This window comes from Arachis ipaensis, chromosome B01 (genome assembly GCF_000816755.2).
Source record: "Arachis ipaensis cultivar K30076 chromosome B01, Araip1.1, whole genome shotgun sequence".
NCBI classification, from domain to species: domain Eukaryota; kingdom Viridiplantae; phylum Streptophyta; class Magnoliopsida; order Fabales; family Fabaceae; genus Arachis; species Arachis ipaensis.
The window spans coordinates 25,711,002-25,717,666 of record NC_029785.2 but is presented as its reverse complement, the minus strand read 5'-3'; the positions used below and the strand labels follow the sequence as shown (position 1 = coordinate 25,717,666).

The window sequence follows — 6,665 nt, the reverse complement described above, 5'->3', positions numbered from 1 at the left end:
CCTGATCCCCGTCGGGGGAAGATGGAGCCCCATTCCCCATCTTTCCATATTTTTATGAAAATTCCTAACTTAAATAACTAGAAGTAAACAAGGTGCAACAGAAACCCGCAAATCCCACTTTACCATAGAATCACTCAAGTAAATCACAAGCTTTCTTTCAAATTCCCTAAAATTCATTGCCCAAACGACAAAACTCAAATGCAAACAAAAGAAAGTAAAATCCAAACAAATGATAAAAAAATTAAAAATCCAGCTTGCAATTCAAGTGGTTGCATTTAGAAGGTTCCAAAAACAAAAACTCCTGGATTCGTTAACAACCAGTCAACAATTACGACAAGGTCGTTCCAAATGAATTGGAATTGGCAAACAAATAACGGCGACAACACCAATAACCCTCTAAAATTGGGGAACGACACGCATTGGAATAAGCAATTAAGCAACGAGAAACGCCACGAAATGGATAAAAGACCGACAAAAAGAGCACAAATTGAATCCAAACTTGAGTGCCAGAACCCAGTGAAAGTGAATACTAACTATAATAAGAACTGAAGAAGCTTCTTGAAAAACATTGAACAGTGAAAGAAAAGCATTTACAGGGAAGAAAATCGAACAGGAACAGAGAAAATTAAGAGTCGGAAACGTACCTCGAGAACAGGAACAGGAACTTTACGCTGCTGTGTTTATTTATTATTTACGAGTGGAGTGACAATTAGGTCTAAAATATTTCGTGTTCGAACAATTTAGATTTTGACAGAAAAAAATAATAACTAATAAATAGATTTTTTAGAATGTAACACGTTGGATATATTACACCCTTCTATCACTCCATGTAATAAAATGGAACAAAATTGTTTTGCTGTCATGTTACGTGAATTGACGTCTGTTACTACTACATCTGTAGTGGGATGACGTTATTTTGTAGATTTTTTTTTTTATATTTGTTTCATTTTGTCTTTAACTTCCAATTATCTACTGTGATTAACTATTAATCCTAAGAAAAAGTTGAAGTCAAAGAGTTTTGGCTCTGTAGTTACAAAAGTGATGATTCTTCTTCAACGTATCAACAAGAAAGAAAGTCAAAGAAACTGGTATTAGCAGAGACATCCTCAAGTCAGATAAAAAATGGTGATACTTTTGTTAATTAATGTAACTCTTTGTTAGTTACTTTTATGGTGGTCCCGTTGTTTTGAACAAATTGTTTAATCTTCTGCAAAATATAGTAATCCCATATTTTTCAACTTGTTTGCATGACACATTTTGTCACATTTAGAATTATTTATGTATTTGTTCCGTTTATTTATATATAATTGCTGAAACTAATGATTAGCAGAAAGACTAGTATCACTTTATGTCATAATAAAAAAAAGGACATACATGTTCTTGGTTCTTTAGGTAACTATTGTCCCAATTTATTCAAATGATAATTGTGTTTCTATTTAACAGATGGAGAAATTTGCTATTCTTGTGTTCAACCATAGGAAAAAATTTGTGAGGAACAAACGGGGAGAGTTGAGTTACCGGGATGGGTTAGTTGAGAGGTTTCCAGAGATGGATCTAGACCTTATGAACTTCTTTGATTTGAAGGAATTGTTCAAGAGCCTGGGATACGATGATTACAAAGCAATGATGTTGTTTGATCCGAATGTTACTAATTTTGAAGCCACTTTGCATCCTATTTTTGGAGATTCAGAGATCAATGCTTTAAGGGAGCACAAAATGCAAAACAAGAAATATGAGAAGTTATATATATATTTTGAGTATCATATTCTTAGTGGTGAAGATGCTATAGGATGTGATGAAGCTGGTGATCCTCCTATTTCTGATGATGACAGTGATGATGATGGTTACGAGAGCATTGAAGATGAGCTGTATAAGCCCCACTGCCTGATATTGACGAATCAGACACTGATATCGAAGAGCATGCAAGAGTAATAAAAAAGAAGAAGGCTGCGGATAGTAACCGTTCTCCAAATGGAAAGAAAGTTACTACTCCAAAAGAAAAGAAAATTACTAATGAAGAGACTCCTATACTTAGCAATTCCCCTAAATCTCGAAAGAAGAAGGAATATAAGAAAGTGAGGAGGAGTTCAAGACTGCAACAACGGATTACAAAGCACATGGAAAACTCTAAGTTAAGTCAGACCCCAATTGAAATTGGAGATAATGGAGATGAAGAACATCATGGACATGCAGGAAATGATGAAGAGGCTGGGGATGACCCTTTTGTTGGATCCTTTTTGGAGGAAACACGTGCTCACAAGGAGTCAGATGATGAGAAAGTGTTTGACTATGAATCAGAAGACTTGCACACTCCTATTGGAAGCGACGCAGAGAATGATGTTTGCAGGACTGGTTTTGATGACTTATCGGAGGGTGCTGAATGTGGAGAAGTGAAGCTAGAAATTGGTATGAAGTTTGACACTTTGGACCAGTTCAAGAGGACGCTAAAGGACTGGACAGTAGCTCATGGTAGAGAATTACAGTGGCTAAAGAATGACAAGCTAAGGTCAAGAGGCAAGTATGCTGAAAAAAATTTTCATTTCTTAATTTTTTGCTCATGGAATTCATGTAAAGATTGTTTTCAAATCAAGACTTTTTCTTTCCTGCGCATACATGCAATCGGGACTTTGGAAGCAATCAGGCAGACGTGAGAGGGTTTACTGAGAAACTTGAGAAGCGATTACGAACACAGTCAAAGCTCACACAAAAGGAAGCATTAAAACACATAAAGTAGAATTATAACATGCAAATACACTACAAAAGCATGCAAAGGGCACTTAAGAATGCAAAAGAGTTAGTAATTGGTAAGAAAAGTGAACAGTATGGCAAATTAAGAAATTACCTGGCTGAGATATTGAAAAGGAGTAAATTACCAATTCCGTCCTCAAATTATCAAGACACTGACAAAAATAACCTCCACTTTCATTAATGACAAAAATACACCTAAAATATTGAAAAATGCTACAAAAATATCCGACTGTAAATAAAAATCTATTCCGTTAATAGAGTTAGCTGAGCTGTCAAACGGATTCCATTACACCCCTTCCTCTGCTTTTCATTTATTCTCCCTCACTCCCTCCCTCCCCAAACCTCCCAGAAAGACCTTACACTTCACCCTCTTCACTCTCACTCTGAATCTATGGCTGCTGCCTTCCGATCTTCTCTGTCTCACGCTCTCACACCCCACTCCCCGCTCGTTTTTTTCTTCTCCCTTCTTCTCACTTTCACTTCTCCAACACACAGAACAATTTCTCATCAACTCACGCCGTTGTCTCTTTGTCTTCAACGGCAGAACCTCGTTGTTGCCACTGTTGCTTACTCGCTGCCCTTCCGTTGTCGTCAGAAGAGGATCTCACAGTTCCTTGCCCTCTTCACTCTCTCAGAAGATCTCTCAATCTTTCTTCTCAGATTCGCCATCGCCGTCACTGCTTGCTTGCCGCCCCTCCATTGCTGTCAGAAACCTGTCTTGCAGCGCCTTACTCTCCTCTCTCTAGGGCAGTGAGGAGCTCTCTCTTCAGCTTTTCTCTTTGTCATTCTTTCTCTTTGGATTCTATTTTTATTAGATTATTAAAAAAAATATAATGAAAAATTGTAGAATTGGCTGATTATTACTGTGGCTGAGATGAAGAAAGTGAGGCGTAAGGTCTATTCTGGGAGGTTTGGAAGAGGGAGGGAGTCACTGAGATGTTGCTTATTATTGTTGTAATTGCTTTAGGGAGTGAGGGAGGACGGGAGGAGAGGACAATATCACCGCAGGTGCCGTCGTTGAGGAGAGAGAGAAGCAGAACAACAAGGAGAGAGAAAGAGAGAGGCGGCGAGAGAGAAGAATCGAAGAAGGAGAAGTGGATAAGCAAGATGACAGAGCAAGACCATTGTCGTACTTGAGGGAGAGAAACCGTGGAAGAAGAGGCATCATCGTATTTCAGGAGAGAAATAATGAGGAAGATGTTGTTGCAGGAGCTTCAGCTAGGAAGATGATGTTGTTGTCATTGTTGCAATTTCGGAGTGACTGAGATATGTTGTTGTTGTTATTGCAACTCGCAACAGCTTCTGGGAGGTTTGAGGGAGGAAAAGAGTCACAGCAGATGATGTTTATTTTTGTTGTAGGTGCATTGGGGAGGGAGGGAGTGAGGGAGAATGAAGAAAAAGTAGAAGAAGAGGTGTAACGGAATCCATTTGACAGCTCAGTCAATTCTGTTAACGAAATATATTTTTATTTACAGTCGGATATTTTTGTAGCGTTTTTCAATATTTTAAGTGTATTTTTGTCGTTAATAAAAGTGGAGGTTATTTTTGTCAGCGTGCTGGTAATTCGAGGGCGGAATTGGTAATTTACTCTATTGAAAAGTAATTCTGGCAGCACAGCCTTGTTAGGAGTTGAGTCAATTCCACAATCTCCTCCACTTTTTGACAGACTTTATATTTGTCTAGATGCATGTAAGCAATGTTTTAAGGCAGGATGTCACCCATTGATTGGGCTGGACGGGTGTTTTCTAAACAGCTATTATGGGGACAATTATTATCTGCTGTGGCTCAAGATTTAAATAACCATTTCTATGTGGTGGCTTATGCTGTGGTTGCATCAGAGACCAAGAAAACTATGAAAATGATTTCTGACTCTATTGCTAGAAAATTTGAGAGATGTTCAAACACACGGATGGAGCTTCATATCTAACCAACAAAAGATAAAATTTTTAAATGTCTTCTTCAGATGTTAGCATGATTTGACTGTGTATTAGGCTTGTGGTACTGAATTGTATGTGTTTGTTGTTAGGGTCTGGTTCCTGCACTTCGAGAAGTGATGCACATCTGGAAAAACTTCTTGAAGCAATACAAAAATAAGCAAACCAAAGGTGCTGTGTGGGAGTGTGCTAGATGCACAACTGCAGTTGAGTTCAAAGCAAGTATGGACAAGCTAAAGAGAATAAATGAAAAAGCATGGGCCTATTTGGCTAAGTTTGAGCCTGCTGTGTGGGTCAAATCATACTTTAGCCACTGGGCTAAGGTAGATAATTTGACCAATAACATGTGTAAGGTCTGGAACTCAAGGATTGTAGATTATAGGACAAAACTAATATTGACTATGTGTGAAAAACTCGGATGTTATATTATGAGAAGGATGAAAAATCACAAGAGACTTTTGGGTGGGTACAAGGAAAAGATTGCACCAGTTCAACAAAAGAAGATAAAGATGCTAAAGAAGGCTAGTGATAAGTGGCAGCCATAATGGATTGGTGATGATGATAAAAAAAAGGTGTTTATTCTACTAATTCATTTATGCAGGTATTGCAGGCAGAGGTACTTCCCGCGAATATCACAAGCTATAGCTTTACTAGTACTATTTGGAGAGGATTCGTCCCACCAAGGGTTGAGTTGTTTACTTAGTTTGTACTGGTTGGTATGGTGAATACAAGAGAAAGACTGTGTAGATTATGTGTTATTGGCCAGAATGATAACATGGGTGTTTTATGTCATAAATCTGTTGAAACTGTTTTCACTTGTTCATTGGTTGTGAGCTCACTTGACAGATGTGGTGTGCTTGGTTGTTTGCTCTTGGAAGGATATGGACTATTCCAGGTACGCTCAAGCAATACTATGAAAGTTGGACGGATATATCAGCGAGAAATATGGAACGGAAGCGGTGGTTGGTTGGTTTTTTTTGTGGTCATCTGGACAATTTGGCTAGAAAGAAATGATAGAATCTTCAAAAATAAGGTTCAAGTGTGGTGGATATTATTAACAGATCCTTTACAAGTTACGATGAGTGGATTGGTGGTGAACCCTGTGGTTGTTGATGGCAATGCTGAAGATGGCTAGGGATTGTTATTTTTAGCGTTATGAGTTTTTGTTTCTTTTCTTTTGCTCCGCCTTGTTGTGTTGAGCTTTTTTATTTCAAAAAAAAAAATATGAGGTTCAGTGTGATGAGAGGAAGGTGTCAGTAAATCTAGGCTAGAGCACATGCACATGTGTGGCAACTCATAGATCATATCAAAACTTCCTAACCATAGAACTTTTTGGATTAGATGTAGACATAATTTGTTTGCTAAATTTTCACCTAGAGAAATAAGCGACCTAAAGACTATTGTCACCCATGGCTGCAAATGACCTCATTCAATGTTAAATACCAAGATTGTATTCAACTAGTTCCAAGTGAGCAATATTGGGAGAGGACAGAAGGATCAAGACCTATTCCACCCAAGTTTAAGAGACCCATTGGACGTCTAAAGCTACATGCAAGAAGAAAAGATCATGTTGAACCACTGCTAAATGCAAATAAAGTTAGGAGAAGCTTCACGATGACTTGCACCAAGTGTGGCAAATTCGGCCATTACTCCAAAACATGCAAAGGAGCTCCAGTAACTAAGAAAGGAAGAAAATGAACCAGATCCTCGTCAAAGAATAATACATAAGAGGTATCGCTGTCTCACAATGCTCTCCAGCCAAAAAATCAAGAAACCAGTGCTGACCCCAACCCACAGCCACAAGTAAGCAAAGTTAATTGTATATTCACACTATTCTTAAGGATTTAGTTGTCTGTCTGCATTTTTACTAGGGATTTAAATGTCCTATCACTAACTTGTAACGGGTTTAGTGGTCCTACTATTGAAATGGTTAATCGATTATTTACATGCGTAGTCTGGTATAATAGCAATTGTTTCATTCAT

General features: G+C 38.0%; 1 protein-coding gene across 3 annotated transcripts in view; it reads right to left on the bottom strand.

The window, feature by feature from the left end:
• LOC107627904 overlaps positions 1–778 on the bottom strand; it is a 4,987-nt gene extending 4,209 nt beyond the window's left edge. The window contains exon 1 of one of the 3 annotated variants that reach the window (XM_016330716.2): positions 645–778. The gene's annotated coding sequence lies outside the window, so the exon portion shown is untranslated. Of the gene's footprint in view, positions 1–594 lie in introns of all 3 variants that reach the window. The other 2 variants (XM_016330725.2, XM_016330721.2) reach the window with 2 other exon arrangements.